The sequence below is a fragment of the Nothobranchius furzeri genome, chromosome 12 (assembly GCF_043380555.1).
Source record: "Nothobranchius furzeri strain GRZ-AD chromosome 12, NfurGRZ-RIMD1, whole genome shotgun sequence".
In the NCBI taxonomy this organism is placed as follows: domain Eukaryota; kingdom Metazoa; phylum Chordata; class Actinopteri; order Cyprinodontiformes; family Nothobranchiidae; genus Nothobranchius; species Nothobranchius furzeri.
The window spans coordinates 2,910,155-2,931,561 of NC_091752.1; the positions used below are offsets into that span (position 1 = coordinate 2,910,155).

The 21,407-nt window shown below is 42.4% G+C and overlaps 1 protein-coding gene across 2 annotated transcripts in view; it reads left to right on the plus strand.

Annotated features, from left to right (window-relative positions):
• The window catches only part of LOC139062043 (spectrin alpha chain, non-erythrocytic 1-like), a 205,023-nt gene that overhangs the window by 115,231 nt on the left and 68,385 nt on the right, over positions 1-21,407 (plus strand). The gene's annotated exons all lie outside the window — the stretch shown is intronic.

A 21,407-nucleotide genomic window follows, 5' to 3' on the forward strand; every position in this document is an offset into this window, starting at 1 on the left:
TACGTTTGCCTCTCATTTCTTCAGTTATCGTGATATCGCTACGGAACTTCTGGTGAGTGATCCTAGTCTGACCCCCAAGAGAAATAGACAGCTGAAATTTGTGGGCGTGGCCTATTTTCTTAAATAGCGCCCCCTAGAGCCATTAAAACTGTCAGCCCCAAGCCATGCTTTGACTGAGGATTACGAAATTTGGTACACTAATGTGGTGTCTCAGGAACTACAAAAAAGTCTCTTGGAGCCAAGTGCAAAGTTGCACAGGAAGTCGGCCATTTTGGTCCAAATACTCGATTTAGTGGTTTTCGCACACATTGTTTGGACAGCGATGCTCCATCGTCCTTTGCACCAATCTCCTTCAAACTTCTGCTATATACTCTTAAGACATAGAGGGAAAAATTCAACCGTCGGATTTTTCAAAAGTTGAAAGGTGTGGGCGTGGCTAAGCATCAAACTTTAACCTTTCGCCATTACATTACATGACTTAATAACTCCCAAGTGCATGATCAGATCTATTTCAAACTTTGTCTGTTTGATCACTGACCACATCTCAAGACAACGACAATGTGGACAGCTGACATCACCTAAGCCCCGCCCCCTGACAACAGGAAGTCTATTGTTTTATGGTGAAATGCCCATATTTGTCCCCTCTAATTTAGTGAACATGACACTAAGGTCATACACTGTCTTCATGATGTTGTAATGACCATTCAGATCTGATAGCTTTCCAGAAAGGGAGGGGCTTTGATGCCATGGTGAATGCTGGTGTGACGCCATGACCTTACATTTGTCTGTAACTTCTAGAAACGGCCTCCGATTTGCCCGGGACTGAACATGGCAATGAACAATCATGCCCTTTAGCCAATGAGGCACAAACTGTTGGTGAATGTTATATAATGTTACCAAAGCTGACCTCAATGGGACTTTTCTGTAGTTGGTCACAGCGCCCCTTAGATAACGTTATCCTTCGATAACTTTAAAAGACATGGTCAGAATAGCATTAAAGGTGGTCACTGTCATCACACCACCAGTGTGGTAAAGATAGAGGATTCCCTAGTGGTGAGACGTAAAATATAATGGTGGGCTCAAAGGGGATGCTGAGTCAGTGTGAGGTGCGGACAAGGTGGCCGTTAGCAGTTTCTGGTGTCGGGGTGGTCGACGTTTCTGTTTCGCAAATGTAGCCTGGTGCCCCGGGCTGCCGGCCAGGCCGGAGCGGCGCGGAGCTGCGAGGGCCGAACGACGCTGCTTGCAGCTTTAATTTAGTCTGTTATTGTAACAGAAATTACTGTGAGATTACTATTACTGTGAAGCGCCTTTTTGGCGGCACCAAGAGACTGGGTTACATTCAGCAAAAGCAAAGATGCACTGTATTGCATCCCATGTGTCCTGTTCTCCAATGTGTAGAATAGACCATCCCTTGGTGCCCTGACTAGTTTAGATGGACATAAAATGTCTGATGTGAAGTGGTGTCGAATGTACGATAAAGTTCCCATACCGTGAAAAGAGTAAAGCGCACAGAGACTGCTACTTGAAATGGAAAAACTTGAAACAATCAGTGATGGTAGGTAGTGGCATTGACTCTCACCTGCGAAAACAGATACAAACAGAAATGGAAAAAAATTAAGCACCGTTGCAGAGAATCCTGGATGTAACGCTGCACATGGCATCCAGAAATTTACCTTTCAGGGGTAAAACCAAAAACTTAGATGACATTCACATTATACCGTCAATTCTGTTGAAGGAAATTCACCGTTTAATGAGAGACAGCTGGTGACAACTATGTGTAAATAAGTAAGACTGCATGTAGACATAAATAATTATTCAAAACTGAAACATTAATATAAAGTATATATATATTATAATTTGATTATTTTTCTAAAATTTTCTCCCTTCGCATCTGGGAGGGCGGAGCCCCAGCGCCCTTATGGACGGGTCTCCAGGGGGCCCAACTTGATATTTTTTCATGGGACCCAAAGTGTCTCTGGCAGCCCCCCTGCTGGGTGGTCACAAGCCAAGGTGGGCGGGGCTATAGAGACAGGCCTTTTCTGACTTGCTCGTTTTCCCTTCTATCTCCTTTTTGTAGCTAATGCAGGTGGTGGGGGTTCAAGAATATTGTCACGTTCAGCATTCATGTGCAGCTCAGAGTGACCAATCCAAAAAGTGAACGGGACCCTTTTTAAAACACAATTGGCATGAAGTATATATGTTGCCAGCGATAATATCACACGTCTTAATCAGTACTAATCAGTTTATATGATAAAAGTGTCCACAAGGAGAAAAAGAACAGGAAAAACCAGGATTAACAAAGGGAAAGAAAAACCTTACATGAGAACTGCATGAAGGGATCAGATTATTATGATCAAATCAATTAAATATTCATCAATCTGCTGATATATTAGAGCTCAAAACTGCTCTGACAATAAACACTGCTTATAACAAACTCCTTCTATATTGTACACAGAAGTGGTTTGAAGTTAAAGGTCAACTTTACTCATATTTGTAATACATTAACAGCAGTCTGTAGCAGAAATTAATGCCTTGTAAGTCATTCTCTGGGGAAATGAAGCTCCGGTGCAATTGATTGAGGAGAAGTCGGCTGAGGAGAGAGTAGCAGAACACAGCAGGATTCGGAGTCTTATTTCCTGATATTCTGACATCTGAACTCTGATTGGCGAACAGCAACTCTGACTACCACTGACTCCGTTTCCTCTCCAACGTTGATGTTTTATCTCCGCAAAAAACACAAGCCTGAAGGAGTTCTGCCATGTTGTGGAGTTGCTAATGCTTACAGTTAGCTTCTGTTTCCTGGACGCTAAACCAACAACAGCCTTCCCCGTCATGAGCCAAGATGGGTGAGTCCATGAATCATAAGTGTCAGTGTGGCGTAGATCTGTCCGTTTTTTTAATCCTAGTTTCACCATCTATTTTCTATCAGAAGCTAATGCAGCAGATAGGTGTAGGAGACTATTTTCCTGTTCAGCCTGCATGAAAAACTCAGAATGACCTGATTATTATCAGAAATAATAATTTGAAAATGGATTTTTCAGAGAAACTGACCTTTAAAGAAACAATGGCACAAATGGTAAACAGCCTGTATTTCATATAGCGCCTTCTAGAGTGGAACCCCCCCCCCCAAGGCACTTTACAACACAATCAGACTTTCAACCATTCACACACACACATTCATACCCTGGTGGTGATGAGCTACATAGTAGCCACAGCTGCCCTGGGGCGAACTGCCACCGGTCCCTCCGACCACCACCAGTAGGCAAGGGGGGTTAAGTGCCTTTCCCAAGGACACAACAGCAACAGACTCAGCGGGGGCTTGAACCTACAACCTTCCGATTACGAGGCAAGCACTTAACACCTGTGCCACCGTCGCCCCAAAATAAAATACAAAATAAGAGAGAACGATTTCTTTTTCGATTGAATTAGTTTAAGAAGAACTTGATTAGCTTGGTTTTCGATGATTATTTGTTGTCGGCGCGTGCGAAGTTGCTGTTATTTAAAATAAAACAAACTGAAATAAATGTACTCATTCAATCATTGTCTGCCTGTGCTGCATAAACATTTGTGTTTCTGAAAAATGTCACATTGAGCTAACAAAACGCAACGACGGTTGGTTAACGCAGCAGGAGCAGACAGGTGTTTACGACAGATGCGCCTCCCTCTCTGCACCGCTTTAGATCAAACATGAGAAAAACTTTGGTTAACACCGGTGTCAACACAAAACTCTTGTCGCGTCCAAACTTTATAAAATCCACTCAGCATGGTGGTTGCAGTGAACATCCGTGCACCCGTTTTACACTTTTTACTGCTCAGTCTCGGAGGGAACACAAGAACAATAAAGAAAATAAAAAAAACCTCTTTGGTGCTACAGCTGCGTTTAACTTTACACATTAATTTCTCTGGCTGACAAGTTCTTGTTGTTTTTTAGCGTGTGACAATCTCACGCTGGGCACCGGTGGAAGACAGACTAAAATCATTTTACAAATATACAAAGTGTTCAATTGCACGGCTAGATTTATTCATCTCTTATTTCATCCTATTATTGAAGTCACAAGTGATTTTGCTTTCAAGCTGGAGGAACTTTGAAGAACATCTCCATGGAAACGGTACAAAGCACAGACTGCCAAAGGTAAAGGTAAGTAGATGGCATCTCAGATAATATCATCATATCATCCATAACGTGTTATGAACAGGAAGTGGTTTTATTTAACCAATGTGGAGCAGTGGTGTGCTGGTGGGCATGCTTATTGTATTCTATTTTAAATGATGCAGGAACCACCAAAGAGAGAAAAAGCTTGACGGCTTCTGAACAATCAGTCATTTTATTGACTTCTCATGTGCATAAAATTGAAATAAACTATTCTGAAAATTCGGGGGGGGGGGGGGGGGGGGGGGGCATTGCTCTGTGAGAATAAAGTTCAAATGTTGATGAAAAAAAAATTCATCAACAGCCTGAGGAGCAAACCTCAATATTTCCAGAACCTGACTTGTATTTATATTTTTTAAGCTGTACATTTCTTTTTAGAAAGAGACATGATTAGACATATAGAACAGACTTTTGGCTTCTTTTACAGCAATTCTCAAAGAACTTCCTTCGGTCCTTCAGACAAAATTTTTTAGAGTACATTTAAAATTAGGGATGCACACTTAGGGATGGGTACCAAATTCGGTACTTTTTAAGGTACCGACCGAATTCCATAGTACCGACCGAGCACCGATTGACGTCATTTCAAACGGTGCCTTCTTTCGGTACCCGTCCATCATAACGAGAATTTGCCAAGACAGCTGCGCATGCGCAAGAGCGTTTTGTCATCGGTCGCTGCGAGCGAGTTGTAAACAGAGCAGCATGGTAGAAAGAACGCACGCTAAAGCTTGGGTCCACTTCACTAAATGTGATTGGTAACTGGGTGATGATGAAACCAGCGACAACTATCTAAGTGAGACATCCTCATCTTAATCTGCTCCGGTAGGTAAATAAAATGTTTAAGATAACGTTAGCTTGATTTGTTAGCTTCCGTTTCGCTAATGGTACGTTCGCTTTCTCCTCAGAACTCCGAATTTCCGACTAGAAGAACATGAACGCGCTCTAAAGTTTGGCTTCACTTTACTAAATGTGACGGGTGATTGGGTGAAGACGAAACCAGTGACGATCTAAGTGTGAGGCATCGTTTTAATCTGCTCCAGCAGCTAAATAAACGGTTTTAGATATCGTTAGCTTGATATGTTAGCTTCCATTGCTACCATTGTTATCAGCTAATGGTGCGTTCGCTTTCTCCTCGGAAATTCAAACTTCCCAGTAGGAAAAATCAAATGAAAGGAATGAAGATACACAGTAAATTTAGTTCACAGTAAAGATGTTTGCTTCAGTTTAATTATCAGCTTATAAAACTACAAGGACGATGTTAAAATACAAACAGTTGTATGTTATTTAACGTGATATTTATCAAATATTGTTATATATTGAGAAAATATATATTTAATTATAAAAGAGAATTAAACTAATAAACACTCAAAAGTATCGAAAATTGGTACCGTTAAGTACCGGTATCGATTCGTAGGTACCGGGAATTAGTACCGGATCGATTCAAATGTCAAAGGTACCCATCCCTATGCCCAATATATCGGCATCGATATCGGTATCGGCCGATGTTAATCCTTTTTTAACATTCTATACTGTACCATATTTATAGAGCACATTTAAAAGCAGCATGTTAGCTGACCAAAGTGCTTAAACACAAAAGAAGGCGATGTAAAACCAGACACAAAACAGTAAATTTAATGCTAAAAGAGCCCTCACAATCAAAGAATATAAAACAGACTGTTAAAAAAATTAAATACGAAATCAACAGCGCAGCAGAATTTAAAGAGCAAGTCACCCGCAAATCAACTTTTTTTTCTGATAAACTATGTAAATGTGTCTAATCGTGCTGTAGACATGTGTAGTCAATAGTTTTGCACTTAAGTGCGTTATAGTTAATGCAGTGATGTGTATTTTTTTAGTCACGTGACAGTGACTAAAGTGTAAATGTGTGTTGCGTGTACATAATCATGTAAGTTGAACTTTAATAATTTTCATTCTACACAAAATCTATAGATTTTAGAAGCATTAATGTCAGTATATCGGTATCGGCAAATATCGGTCATCAGCCATAAAAGTGATATTAATATCGGTATCGGCCCAAAAATTTCACATCGGTGTATCACTATTTAAAATGCTTAAATCAGACTCTTTGACCCTGTTCTAAAATATAGGGAGACAATGGCACAGGAGTTAAGTGGTTAAACCACCAAATGGTTCCCGAGCGCGGCTGTGTCTGCAGCTCACCGCTCCTCCAGGGGATGGGTCAAATGCGGAGAACAAAATTCGCACACACATTAGTGTGTGTGATAACCAGTTTTGGGAGTAACGCCGTTTAAATATAACAGTGTTCTTTTTTAGGTAACGGAATAATCTAATTAATTACTTTTCCCACTGTTGCAACGCCGTTACCGTTACTGGGGACGGAAGGTTGTGCGTTACTATGTGCTTATGAACGCTGAGCAGCAGTGTGAGGCTTTCTGACCGCCACACTTCAGCTGCAGCCAGGGAGAGAGAGGTGTCGGTAACGCGCTTACAAACACGATGATGATTGGCCGGGTGGGCGGAGACCCTCAGTGTTCTCAGTGTCACCGCATGCTGTAGACACAACAGAGCAGTGATGGGAATAACGCCGTTTAAAACAACCGCGTTACTAAAAAAATATTTCTTTCTGTAACGAGCAAACTAATTAATTACCGTCTTCTTTTATCAAAACGTTGTTTCTGTTACTGATAGGGAAACGCGTGCGTTAAGCAGCGCGGTGTGTTGAAGCTGTCATCAGCTGAAGCGCATCATGGCCCGTGAAGAACGAGGAAGACATGATGAATATCTACGGCTGCAGACCCGCAGATTTGTTGCTGCAGCAGCGAATCTGCGGGTCTGCAGCCGTGCCCTTCTTAGCGTGACAGCGGGACGTCCTGAAGGTCCGCTCACCTGTTCACCGCTCAGACGTCCTGATCTTCTGCCTTCCTAGATCATCCAGCTGTAACCTGTTTCTGATCATGTCTTTAGTCCCGCTGTAACACTGATGCATCAGTCTCAGACGTCATGGAGCTCAGGTGTTATCAGAACTACCTGTGTGTGTTTACCACCCAGCTTCAGCTCTTCTGTGGTTGGGTCTGACCCAAGTTAGTAAATGTAAGTCCTCCATCAGGCTTGTGCCTCTTCTAGTGTCATTTTAAAGGATTTTATTTATTTATTTATTTAACCATTACTAGATTAGCAGCAACAGAAATGCTGCTAAAAACACACAATTATGTGAAGCTGGAAAAATTAAAATACTGTTCAAAATTACATTCATTTCTGTAGTTTAACTAGACTGAGAGACCATTTAAAGGCTCAGGAACCTTTACAGGTGTTTCAATTTGCAATTTTAAATTTTAGCTGATTGGGGTCTTGTTAAATATCACACAGTGACCTTTTAATAGTCTAGATAAGTGTAATGCTCCTGTTAGTAGTTCCTCCTGTTAAGTGCTTATTTATTTAAATTATTCAGGTTTATGAAAAACATTTTGACATACATTTTATTATGTTCCAGTCATTAGTCATTATATTTCACTATTGTAGTAATTCTTGCATGCTTTAATGAAAAAAGTAACTAAGTAGTTTTTTTTGGTAATTAGTTACTTTAATAATCTTGTAACTCATTTAGTAACTGAGTTACTTTTTTGACAAAGTAATCAGTAACTATAACTAATTACTTTTTTAAAGTAACGTTCCCAATACTGGTGATAACCAATGGGACTTGACTTGAAATCGGTTACACTGTAGACATTAAAATGTAGACACGCCGCTGGCCGCTGGAGAGCGTAACAGTGTCACCACCATATTTGGTGGGTTTCTCATTCTCCAAACCCAACTGGAGCCAACACACGGTGAGCAACTACGCCTGTGTTTTGTGCAGCCTACATGGAAAAACCGGCTTACTATTGAAAACAGACCACATGAGATTTCTAGCCTATCTGTTGGGATTTTCTATTTTAATTGATTTGGTTAAATTATATTTCAACTGTCATGCCATACCATATGTTTGATTTTGTGAAAAAGCTTAATAAAATGTGTTTTTTAGTTGGGTAAAGAACTTCCTCTGTAGAAATAAATGCACTGGGGGGCAAATAGGAACCCAATCACTCCAATAGGTAGCACCAGTTCACGTCGCGTCTACATATATGATGTCTGTGGTTTACACGAGCCTAAAAAGTTGACCAATAGATTTTTGTATTTACAGTAATATCAGTTCCCAGCATGCACTACAGTTGGATACCAGAAGAAGCTGGAAGTTTGCTATGGAGCAACCAAAAAACAAAACAATGTTACAGATTCCTGGACTGCCTTCTACTTGGCAAAGAAAAATGTAAATATTTTAAGTCCCTCTGCAAAACTCTCCATGAAATATTTACATGTATGACAGCCGAGTCAAATTTACATTGGAGACACTTTTAAAAACTGAATGATTATTTTCTAGTCAGCAGCTCATTGTTGGCAGACATTTCTGACACTGAGATACACCCCAGAGTTGTCAGCGACCATGCTCCGGTTTCTTTAACTCTGGTAAACAAGAAGACAATCCCACCAAGCAAAAACTGGAGGTTTAATACATTACTGCTTAAAGACGAAGGTTTTATAGATTTAAAAAAAAAAAAAGGATTGGGCTAGGCAAAGAGGTGTAGCTATTTTATTACACAAAAACATCAATTTCACAGTATTGGACACAATTTCAGATCCAGAGGGTAGATTTATAATGTTTAAAATATCTATACAGAACCAAAGCTTATGTATTGTCAGCATATACTGTCCAAATATTGATGACCCTACATTCTTTCATAATTTTTTCTCTGTACTCTCCGAACACTTGGACTGTCCTCTTTTAAAAAGGAGTGGGCTTTATATTTAGAACATAATGACCTGCCTGGAACATCAGCATCTGTTCTCTGGGAGGCAGGAAAGGCAGTGATGAGAGGTAAAATAATCTCTTTCTCATCACATAAGAAAAAAACAGAAAACAAACGTATTCAGGAGTTAGAAGAAATAACTAAGTCTTTAGAGGCATCCACAGAAGAAGAGTTAATGAGCAAATTACGTAAAGCTCAATTAGAACTTCATGGAATTATTGACAAAAAGACACAATTTTTAGCACAAAGACTACGAATAGAAAACTTTGAGCATAGCAATAAATCAGGTAAATTTTTAGCTAGCCAGTTAAAAATTAATAAAGAGAAAACTACCATATCTGCTGTTAAAGACTCAACCGGGAATATAGTTTATGACCCTGAAAGCATAAACAACACTTTCAGAGACTTACCAAACTTTGTACTCACCACAGATAAACCCATCAGATAACGAGATCATTGAGTTCCTTGACAGGATAACACTTCCTAAATTATCAGACAGCCAAGTTACAGTCCTGGACTCGCCACTAACATCAGCGGAGCTCCAGGAAGCCCTTAAATCCATGACTAATAGGAAAGCTCCAGGTCCAGACGGGTTTCCAGCAGAGTTCTACAAAGAATTCTGGATCATTCTGGCTCCAATATTTTTCAGAATGGTGAGGGAAATGGAAAAGAGTGGCAGATTACAGCCAAACATGAACTCAGCCAATATTAGTCTCTTGTTAAAACCAGGCAAAGACCCTGCATTTCCTACCAGCTATCGCCCAATTTCCCTTATTAATGTTGATCTCAAAATAATTTGTAAAGCCCTGGCCAAAAGATTAGAGAAGGTAACCCCCTTCATAATACACCCTGACCAAACTGGTTTCATTAAAGGTAGACAGTCATCCACAAACTCGCGTAGATTACTTAATTTGATAGATTTCTCTTACAGTAGAAACATAGAAACTAGTATATTATCTCTAGATGCAGAAAAAGCTTTTGATAGAGTTAACTGGAAGTTCTTATTTGCAACTTTACATAAATTTAGTTTTGGGAACTTCTTCATAAACTGGCTAGAAACATTATACAGTTCACCAACAGCACGTGTCAGGACGAACGACCAAATGTCAGCTAGCTTCTGTCTTCAGAGGGGGACCAGGCAGGGATGCCCACTCTCCGCCTCACTGTTTGCTATCTTTATTGAACTACTAGCAGCAGCAATTAGGCAAACAACAGATATTAAAGGGATAGAGTGTAAGAAAATAGAACAGAAGATCAGTCTTTATGCAGATGATGTTTTACTCTTTCTCCAGAATTCTCAATCCTCTCTCTCCCAAGCAATAGAACTGATACTCTTTTTCAAAAGTTTCAGATTACTCTATCAACTGGTTAAAATCCACAGTTCTACCAATTAATTTCTCTTTTGTCAATTTACTTAATACACAATTGGAGTCAGGGAATATCACATACCTGGGAATTAATGTCTCTCCCAAGTTAGCAGATCTAACCAAACTAAACTACATCCCACTTTTAAAGAAAGTGGAAGATGATCTTGCAAGATGGAAATCCTTACCGATATCACTCATGGGGAGAGTTGCTACAATTAAAATGATGGTCTTACCCAGAATAAATTACTTATTTTCAATGATCCCAAACAAACCACCAGCTGACTGGTTTAGATCTCTGGACTCCTCAATTACCAAATTCCTTTGGCGGGATAAACCTCCACGAATTAGCTTAAAACGCTTCAGAAAACCAAAGACAGAGGAGGACTGGATTTACCCAACTTTTACTATTATTTGTTAGCCAACCGGCTGCAATATATACCAAGATGGTTGCAAGATAACCCACTAGATGAGTCCTGGTTAGATATAGAACAGACACTTTGCAATACGATAGAGCTTTCAGACTTACCATTATTAGCTCAAGCATAAGAAAACATGAAGGCTTCAAAAGTATTAGTATCATCACCTCTCTCACAGCATGGTGGGAGTATCTAAAAATGACAGCGTCTTCACTAGTACCATGCAGTAGGGCTGCTCGATTATGGCAAAAATGAAAATCACGATTATTTTCAATGAAATTAAGATCGCAATTATTTCACGATATTTATTTAACAATAACAATGTATTGAATAATTGCTTTAAAAAATGTCAAAAAATATAAAATGGTGTGCAAATACTGACCACTGTGCAAATGATTGCTTTGCAATATAAGAAATAAATAAAAAATGTAAACATTAATGTTCAGTGAACTTCAAACTGCTGCATAATATTTATGCATACAAATAACCAAACATCAAGGCAAGCTGTGTAGCCACACAATGCACAATTGCATCAAACTGACATTGAGGTATGTCAACTAAAGTTGCTGCCTGAACAAAAATAAAATTAAACACTGAAAGTAGTACCTTTTATAAGAAATAAATAAAAACTAGTAGGCCAGAGTCCCATACAATCTTAAAATGACTCAACAAAACATGGTTCCTGCAACCTTTCAAAGGTTTTTAGCCAAAAACACCAGCCTATTAACATGGTCAGGCTTTAGCGATGCACCCAGGCAGTTGACAACATTTCCACCAGTGCTGAAAACCCTTTCTGACGAGGCACTTGTGGCTGGGATGCAAAGATATTTCTTTGCCAGGATGGAGAGTCGTGGGAAGAGGTTCTGTGATAGCTTCCACCACCCCAGTGGGTCTTCCTCTGTGTCCAGAGTCCCTGCCTGGAGGTACCCCTGAAGCTCACAAGCTATGGCCTGGTCCAGTTGAAGAGTATGTTCTGCACCTGGAGCTCCTGGTCTGAGAGGGGCCTTAAAGAAGCTGCCTAGGCCCCTTTTCCTCTTTGTTTGTTTTGATGCACCATCATCAGCAACCTCCGTGTTACCAACGGGTGTCCCCATCACTGCAGCCTCCTTTAATGGGACAAACATAAAATCCAGCAACACAGAACGAGGAACCAGTTTTATCTGTCTCGGGTTTGGCATTCTAAAGCACAATCCTTAAATGATTACTATAAATAATGATAGATGGATGGATGGATGGATAGATGGATAGATAGATAGATAGATAGATGGATAGATAGATAGATAAATAATACCATGATGGACTTCATTTCCATTGTCAGTCTGGCTTTGATTGTTTCTTGGCTGACCTCGCTTGCATATCTCAGTTTGAACCTTGGGTCCAGGACAGTGGCCATGTCAAGCAACTCTTGTGTTGGTGAGTCACCATACTTTTCATTTCGGTACTCCAGTATTCTCCTCTTGATGCATTTTGAGAGGTCAGTGTCATCATCTTGCTCAGCCAAGATTGAATTGTTAAATAGGTGGAGTGTTGGTTTTATTAAACACACACACATATTTCTCTCCAGAAAGTGCATCAGTGAATTCACCCAGAGGTCCCAGGGTCTTGTTGATGGCCTCAAGGACATCGATGTCCTGCCATGAGGGGATGAGGTGCCTAGTTCCTTTGTCTTGGGAGAGGACATGGGCAATGGCCTTCTGCTGCTCAAGGACTCTGGAAACCATGGCCTGCCTAGATCCCCATCTGGTTGGACACTCGGTCTCTAAGGAGTGGTCTGGCAGTTTGAGGTCTATCTGTGCCTTTTTCAGCTCTCTCTCTGTTTTTTTCCAACTGAATGAAAAGGTGCTGACCACTTTTTTGCAGACCCCTACTGCACGCTCAGTCCTGTGATCTTTCATGGCTCTTTCTGTAAAAACATAAAACATATAAACAAGCATTATCAGGAGGATGATTGTCATTTCCTTGAGTGTGAATGAATAAGAAAAAGTGATGGTAGCTTATTTATGTTTGTATTATTCATAGAAAATGTGTATCACTTTGAGAAGGAATAAAAGTATCTCTGAATTTAAATAGTTTTTTTATATATTATATTCATTCGAAGCATTATGTTGTATACTTAAAAGAAAATCACATTATGCATCATATTCAGTAGGAATTAGGCCTACTCATCTATGGCCAAATGTAATCTATGCCCAAAGCACTGGAGCCTCATCTAGCCATTCAGTTCTGCAGCCAATATGACGTTTGCAGCGTTGTCTGTGGTTATACAGACGAGTTTACTCTCCTCCAGATCCCACGTAGCCAGTGCTTGTTTCAGACCTGCAGCTATGTTCTGCCCTGTGTGTTCTGGGAAAAATGATGTCTGAAGACATTTCATTTTCATGTTGAAATCCTTGTCAATGAAATGTACCGTGAGGCTCAAATACGGCTCCATGGTGCGGCTTGACCACAAGTCCATTGTGGTGGAAAAATATTGGGCTGCAGCCACTTCCTTTGCGACACCATCATGACACTCATCATATAAAGCGGGAATCGCCACTCAACTAAAATAGTGACGAGATGGCAAGTTATACCGTTTGTCCAAAGTGTTGATTAGCTTCTTAAAGCCGGGGTTGATCACTGTGTTGATTGAGCATTGGTCTTTGGCGAGGAAAAACGTTACCGTGTTTGTTATCTCCTTGTGTCTCTGGGAGCTGGTGGGATATTTAGTCGCATTGTACAGGGTAGCGTGAATGGAGGTCTGTGAGGATGAAGCCGGTGTTGTTGAGGGTTTTTCCCTGTGCTCCTTCATTGTTTCATTGTATGTTACTTTGTGAGCAGTCCTCAAATGATTAAAGTGGTAGTGTTGCCCTGTGGTGCAGCTACAACACCGTAGCAAAGTGTACACACTATATCGACTTGATTCACGTCTGACTCCACGAACCCGTAATATTTCCACACCACTGAAGTAGTTTTACCTCACTTTTCAACCAACGGAATTCTTTCTTTAGCAGCCATTATCCTCTCCTCTCCAAATAACGTCTGCTTAGCTTTCCTCTGAGGTCACGCTTTACTAGCATTACTCTTGATGTGACGCGTCACGTGTTCGAAACGCAGAGAGGTGCGCTCGATTTGCTACACGAGAGTAAAGCACGAGGGAGGTGCTAATATAGCCTAATAATTGGCTCAAGTAATTTTCAATGATCGTTGAAAGCCCAGATCGTAATCGTGATTAAAATTTGATTAATTGAGCAGCCCTACCATGCAGACCCACACCTATCTGGAATAATGCTGATATTTTGCAAAATAATAAAATGATCAACCTTCCGGACTGGAAAAATAAAGGAATCCTATACCTGGAACACATATATGAAGGATTGGACTTCATCCCATTTAATAGAATAGTCTCCCAATTTGGAATAGATAATAGCTTTTTAGAATATCACCAAATTAAATCTGTAGTCAAACAAAAATTTAAGCTCAATAAAATAGAATTACAAACACCACCAAGGGTATTAGACTTCTATAATCCCAAACCCCCCAAACTACTGTCTAAAGTTTATAAGACACTGTCCAAAATAGACGATAGAATAGCAATCCCTAATGAAAAATGGGAGGTGGATCTATCAGTAAGTTTGGACCAGAACTTCTGGTCCCAAACTTGTTTAAAAACTTTTAGAATGATCAGATACTCCACTTTACAATTAATTCAGTACAAAATTCTACACAGAGAACACTATACAGGTCATCGGATGTTCAAGATGGGGTTTGTGTCGTCTGACACCGGTACACACTGCACAAACAACATTCCTGACAATTACATTCATGCACTGTGGTCCTGTCCAGGAATTTTGGGGTAGAGTATGTGAAGACCTGTCAAAGTCTCTGAAATGTCATATCCCAACTTCCCCCTCTCTTTGTCTACTGGGAAACCTGGACGATGTCCCGATTGAAACAACTTTGGTTCACGTGGTTCTGACTGCCATATGCATCACTAAGAAAACTATCCTCTTGAATTGGAAAAATAGAGATACTCTTTGCATTAACCAGTATAGAAATCTTTTGTTAGATTATATTACACTTGATATAGCCTCTGCTTCCACTTCAAATCAATCTCTCTGGGCTCCTTTGATCGGTTCCATCACATAGCGATGATGGGGGACCATTGATAATGTCCCGTGGGATGATGTGGGTGAGGGGGTTTAGGGTCTGAGTTTGGAGTAGCCGGACATTCCCTGGAGGTGTCTGGGACTGGGGGGCCGTTGCCCCCCTCTGGAGGTGCTTGAGTTGCCTTTGGGGGTGGACTACTGGTGGTTGTGAGTGGGGCCTCTTGGAGGTCTTGGCGGTGGCCATGGGTCACTGCCCGACAGCTGCATTGCCCCTGGGCGGGTCTGGGTGGGGGCCTGGGGGCTAGGGGTGTGGCCGGCCCCGTGGGGGGATCTGGGCGGGGCCTTGGGGGTCGGGTCCTGACATGTATGCTGCCGGGGAGAAGGCAGGAACAGGCAGCAGTGCCTGACTCGGGTTCAGAGGCCTCAGGTAGACCTTGGCTCCTCTGTTGTCCCATCACAGGGGAGGGGGAAGTCCAGGAGGGGGAGGACCCAACCTTACCTGGATGTCCTATGTCTTTTGGAAACCGGAAGGTGTGCAAATGCAGGGATGGGCGTAGATATTCGGCTGGGGTGGGGCTGGGGTGGTGCCCTCAGACTCCGTGAGGCTCTGTGATGCTGCTGCTTTGGGCCCTGGCAGGATGGGCTGGGGTCTCCATGCTCTGGGTGGCATTTTGACAACAGAGGTGCCTTTTGGAGCCAGTGGAGGAGCTGGCTTCCTGGAGGGCTAAGCCCATTCCTCCCCATCCCCACACATTTCTCTCCTCCTGCTCCCTCACATCATCACACAAACATGTACATAGGACCTTGGAGGGTGGACAAGTCAGGGAGTGCGGGTATGGACCCCATTTCCACATTCCTGTGGCAACCTGCCCCCCAATTTTATTTGCACCTTAAACACTTCCACCAATGACATTCCACGCAAACACACACTTAGGGCCTTGGGAGTGAGCACATCCAACGGCATTTGGCAGGGGGATTTCTCAGCCTCATCCCAAGTTTCGGTGCCCACTTCCAATTTTAAACTGCAATTAGACACTGAGGGCTGTGGGTGCAAGTGGGGTGGTGCGGTGGCATCAGCTGGCATAGGCCAGACGATGCCCGCACTGCCTGCTCACCACAGCCATGGAATACGCCTCACCAACACACACTAACACCATATTAGAGCAGGCAGAGGGAGACTAGGGGTGTTAGCACACCTCTGTTGTCGCTTGGCTTCCTGGGGCTGGAGGCTAGGAGGGAGATCCGGCCGTCCTGTTGGGGTCTGGGGTGGTGGGATGCTGTGCTCAACGTTGGGCGGGGGAGCCTGCTCATCAGCACCCAGGCAGAAAGGGTCAAACTCTGGTAACCGGTAATGTTTGTACCCAATGTGCAGCAGTACCGGGACCAGAGTGAATAGGGTGTGTATGGGGAGCATGAGTGGGTGTCCGGCGTGCATTTTTGTAAGTCTTTGGATGTATGTGTATGTGTGAGCATGAGGGAGGGAGTGTGTGACTGTGTTTTTGTATGACTGTATATGTCAGGTGGGGCCTTTGACTCCTCCCTTCTCCTGGGACTTCTATTGATGATATAGATCCTCGTCTCCCCTCTCCCTGCCACACCTGGTGTGGAGTGCGGTGCCTTGGTCTGCCTGGGTCGTGGCTCCTGGGTCAGGGAGTTTAAGATTTTTCGCATCTTCCTGACCAATCCTGGTGGCTGCCTGGTGGGGTCTGGGTCCCTGGGCTCTGCTGGGTCCCCGGTGGGGGTGGTCGCCCCTGGGTCCCGGGTCGCTGGGTCCCGGGCTCGGCCGGCTAGGGGGTGGGAGGCTGCGGGCGGGCCTGTGGGATTGCCGCTGAGATCTCCAGGGGCTCTGCCGGCTGCTGGTTGTTGCCCCCCGGGGCGACCCTCTGTGCCTCTCGAGGGGGCCGGGGGCCTTTCTGGTTGCAGTCTCCTTGGGGTTCCTGTGTTCTGGGGCAGCGCCTGGATCTCTGGGAATTGGAGCTCCCCCCGTCTCCTGCGCATCTTTGGGGGTTGGATCTGTGGTCCCTCACACTCTCTATTGGACGCTCCTATAGAGAAACCTTACATAAACAAGCGCGTGTACACACACAGGTGCTCACATGGTGCACTCAAAAGTATGGGCTTGGGCACGTTCAACACATGTCTTAAGGCTGTCGTTGCCACTACAAGCACTATGATTTATTATCGTGTGATTGTTCAGTTAAACAATGTTGATTTTATATTTCATCATCAGGTGTACGCGGTGATAGCTTGCTCGTGATGTATTGTTGTGTGTCCCATTTTTTTTCTTCTATTCTTTCTCTTTCTGCAGGTCTAGAAGCAGACTCTTGTTAATTATTGTTTATTTTTGTGGAACCCCCCTTCCCCCCTTCTCCCCACCTTTTGTCTTTTCCTTTCTCTTTCGGAATTACAAAGCATTCAAAAACAACAACAATAAAGTTTTAAGTTTCAGGCGTGACATTAAAAGCAGACGCTTTGATGCTCCACCTGAGAGTAAATCTGTAAGGCTTGTTACCAGCATTCAGACATCAATTCTGTTTGCTTCACAGCCAGACAGGACACGGTAAAAAAAAAAAAAAAAAAGTGAGATTTACAAGGAGGGGGAAACAGTACACCTTTCTGAACAGTGTCTGGGAGGCTGTGGTTGCTGCTGCACTCAATGTTGATGGTGAAGATCTAAACTGACAGAATCCATGGATGGCAGGCTTTTGAGTGTCCTTGCAAAGAAAGTTGGCTATACTGGTCGCTGATTTGTTTTTGTATTGTTTTTGAATGTCAGAAATTTATATTTGGGAATGTGGAGATGTTATATTGGTTTCACTGGTAAAAATAAATAATTGAAATGGGTATATATTTGTTTTTTAAGTTGCCTAATAATTATACACAGTAATAGTCACCTGCACACACAGATATCCCCCTAAAATAGCTAAAACTAAAAACAAACTAAAATCTACTTCCAAAAACATTCAGCTTTGATATTAATGAGTTGTTTGGGTTCGAGAACATGGTTGTTGTTCAATAATAAAATTATTCCTCAAAAATACAACTTGCCTAATAATTCTGCACTCCCTGTATAGTAGGGCTGGGTGACATGGCCTAAAATCAATATTACGGTATATTGAGGAGTTCAGCTTGATAACGATGAATGGACGATAAATGCATGAATGCACAAAGACTAAGGTTGACCAGTAGATGAGGCTGTGGCAGCATAATTGCTCCACAGCTAGTTTTGTTAATGGTATTGTTCCCTCAGATCCGTTCATTGCTAATAATTTTTTAATTTCTATTATAAAAACTACAAACTAAGTACAAAAAATGTTTAGTTGTTTGAAAAACCAACATAACTGAATATTGTCACATTTGACTTGTCAGGTACTTAGGTATTCTATAAAGCCTGGTTGTGCTGCATGTAGAGAAGGATGTTAACTTGATTTGGTCCTCAAGTCTTTCTGCAGTTTACATTTGCCTTTAGTTTTCATCACATCGTCCTTACTGAATCCATGGATGTTGCCAAATAATTGATGAAGCTTTATTTTTTTAGCTCACTGATTATCGCTCACGGCTGCCCACTGTTAAACGCAGAGTACTGCTGCCCGGGCAGCACCAAGCAGAGAGCTACTGCAACCAACAGGCAGCTCTAAGCTAAAGCCCGCATGTAGCGAGGGACGAGCTACGAGCTGCAGGCTTCCATGTTTGAATAGTTCTCTATTTCCTGTTTTTATCCTTATTACAGACTGCATGGGGCAGAGTCACATAACTCCACGTGACTAGCTGTGATGCGGAATCCACTGGTCTGTTGTCTCAACCTTTTAAAGGGACATGAACATCAGTAATCTGTTCACGTCTTAATTTTTTTAAACACTGGACTTAGACCTAGTCCACACATAGCCGTTTTTTTTTTAAACGAATATCCGCCCCCTCCAAAAACTTGCATCCACACCACCTCGTTTAAAAAAAAACTGTCCACACGTACCCGGATAAATACGTTGTTAAGGACATGCCAGACCTGTAGGTGGCAGTACTTCCCCCATTCTTAACCTCGTCCTTCGTCTGTGGTCTTCCGCACGGAGCAGTAATTCCGCTTGCAAAAACAAACAAGCAAAAAGCGCTTGGACAATTGATAAAGCGAGCGCAGCTCTGAGGGCATCCATGCTGTCGGCTAGTGTAAACACAGGTCGCACACGTGAGGTCAGCATTTTTTTGTCGCGGAAAGTGACGTTGCGGACCTTAAAACTCCGGTTTTGTCTGTCCACACGCAGACACCCAAAACGGAGAAAACGCAGATCTTCACTTTGGCCTGAGTTTTTAAAAAGATCCGTTTTCGTGTGGATGACAGGCCAAAACGTAGAAAAATATCTACGTTTTTGCAGATCCCCGGCTACATGTGGACAGGGCCTTACTGTCATGGGCAAAATGACGTTGGTAAGAGTCAGCAATTTCCATAATGGTACAGTTTTGATATACCGCCCAGCCCTAAAATATAGTATTAAGAACTATACTTGCAAATACTTACAGATTATAACCTCCTTTAATGTGAGGCTAGCCAATGAAGTTTTTCCATTAATGCTAGGGCTGTCGTGGTTGAGGAATTCCCCCTGCGGTGAGTCAGGGCAGCTCAATATTGCGATATGCGATATTATTGCACCTTGTTTTTATTTATGTACTTAGCAAATTTGTTTGTTAATTACTAAACTCATGGCAATATTTCCTTTAAAACATTGTGCTTACACATTTAAAAAATGTTAGAGAAAAAGACATGGCCATTTTTACCACTTTATTGAATGCAGATCGAAGGGCAGTGACAGCATTCTCTGACTGAACTTAAAAACAACATTCAGGAGGTTAACTTTGAAATGCAAATTTGGCTGCAACATCTAACAGAAATAAAAAAAGTGCCCGTTTTGTTTTGTGGTTTAAAATAAAGTATACAAAATGAGATGTCCTAGGCACTGTCATTTCACTTTCACACACAAGCTTAACTGAGATTTATAACTCGTTCATGTCCTTGTTATGCGCAAGGAAAACCAGCATGTTAACCTTATATGGTTTGAGAGAGGATCTGAGAGGGGTGACAACATTTCCAGCGACACTAAAAACCCTCTCGGATGGTGCGCTTGTTGCGCAAATACACATGTACTTGCGTGCGACTTTGGAGAGCAATGGAAATCTCTCATGGTTGTTGCGCCACCATGTCAGAGGGTTTTCATTAGGGTCAATAGGTTCCTCCTGCAGGTAGCGAGTGAGTTCCAGCTCGGCTCTAACTCTCTTGGGGACGGTTGCAGATGACGTGCTTGTCCGTGGCTTCAGCAGGTCTCCAAGCGTTTTTTTCTTTGCCGCTGGTGGCAGCACTGCCTGCTCCAAGGTCTCTGGCTGGGCTGCAGCTGACGCACTGGCACCGCTCCCTCCATCTTCCATGTTTACTATCTCCTCGATCAGCGCGGACTTTACCTCAGCATCATCATCAGAATTGTTTCCTCAATATCTTGGGTCCAGCAAGCAGGACCGTGCCAACGTTTTTTGTAGAGCTGCTGGTCTGTACTTCTCCTCGAGAACACCGCACATCTTCTGCTTGATGTCCGAGGTCAGAGTGGTGTCTTCGTCTGATGGTTTTAAAACCTCTTCAGTGAGGAGTTTCAGGACAGGTTTAATAGATGAAACCGTGACAAAGCTTTCGCCAGACAGCAGATCCGTAAATTCAGCCGCTGGCTTTAACGCTGCGTTCACCGACTCTAAAACTGCAATGTCCTGCCAGCTGGGGATGAGATGCTGATGCCGCCGATCATCCAGAACCCTTTTAATAGCGGGGATTTGCTCCAAGACTCGGTCCACCATTTTCTGTTTGGAACCCCATCTTGTTGGACAGTCCTGGTTGGATGGAGTAATGGCATATTATTATTTAAACTGAAATTAAATCTGCCTATTCTTTTTAAATTAAAAGTCAATATATAACAATATTTATTCGTTTCAGTGTATTTCTTTCTAAACAAAACATGTTTTTTAAGCATCACATAAAGCCACCAACTGCTATTTAAGGCTGCATATATGTTTTATGAATTTCAGGCAACAAATAAAATAAATCCCATTCACAGTATTCATATTTTTAGCAGACGTATTGGGCCTATCTGTGTTAGTAAGTGAAATTACAGTGGGGTACAATTAGATCATAAATGTAACTTATGAAAACTATTTTACCATTATGAGCGTGTGCTGCAGGAGGCGGAGCTCCGCTTGTGCTTTCGCCAGATCCCTCCTCTTCACCCAGCTGTGGGAGAACGCACCCACTAAGGTGTGGCACAGACCCATTGCTCGGGATGTGCGATCTTTAACACTTGTCATTGCGTTTGTCACTGCCAGGTGTAAATTATGTCCGAAGCAGTTCAGCCAAGTCCAGCTCAATTTTCTCACTGCTGCGGCGATGTTTGCCCCGTTATCAGTCGTTATGCACGCCAGCTTCTTCTCATCCAGGGACCACTCATCAAACACGCTGCGTAGAGCATCTGCGATGTTGTCAGATGTGTGATTCTGGGGCATAAACACTGTTTCGAGGCAGCGTGATTTAAGAGTCCAGT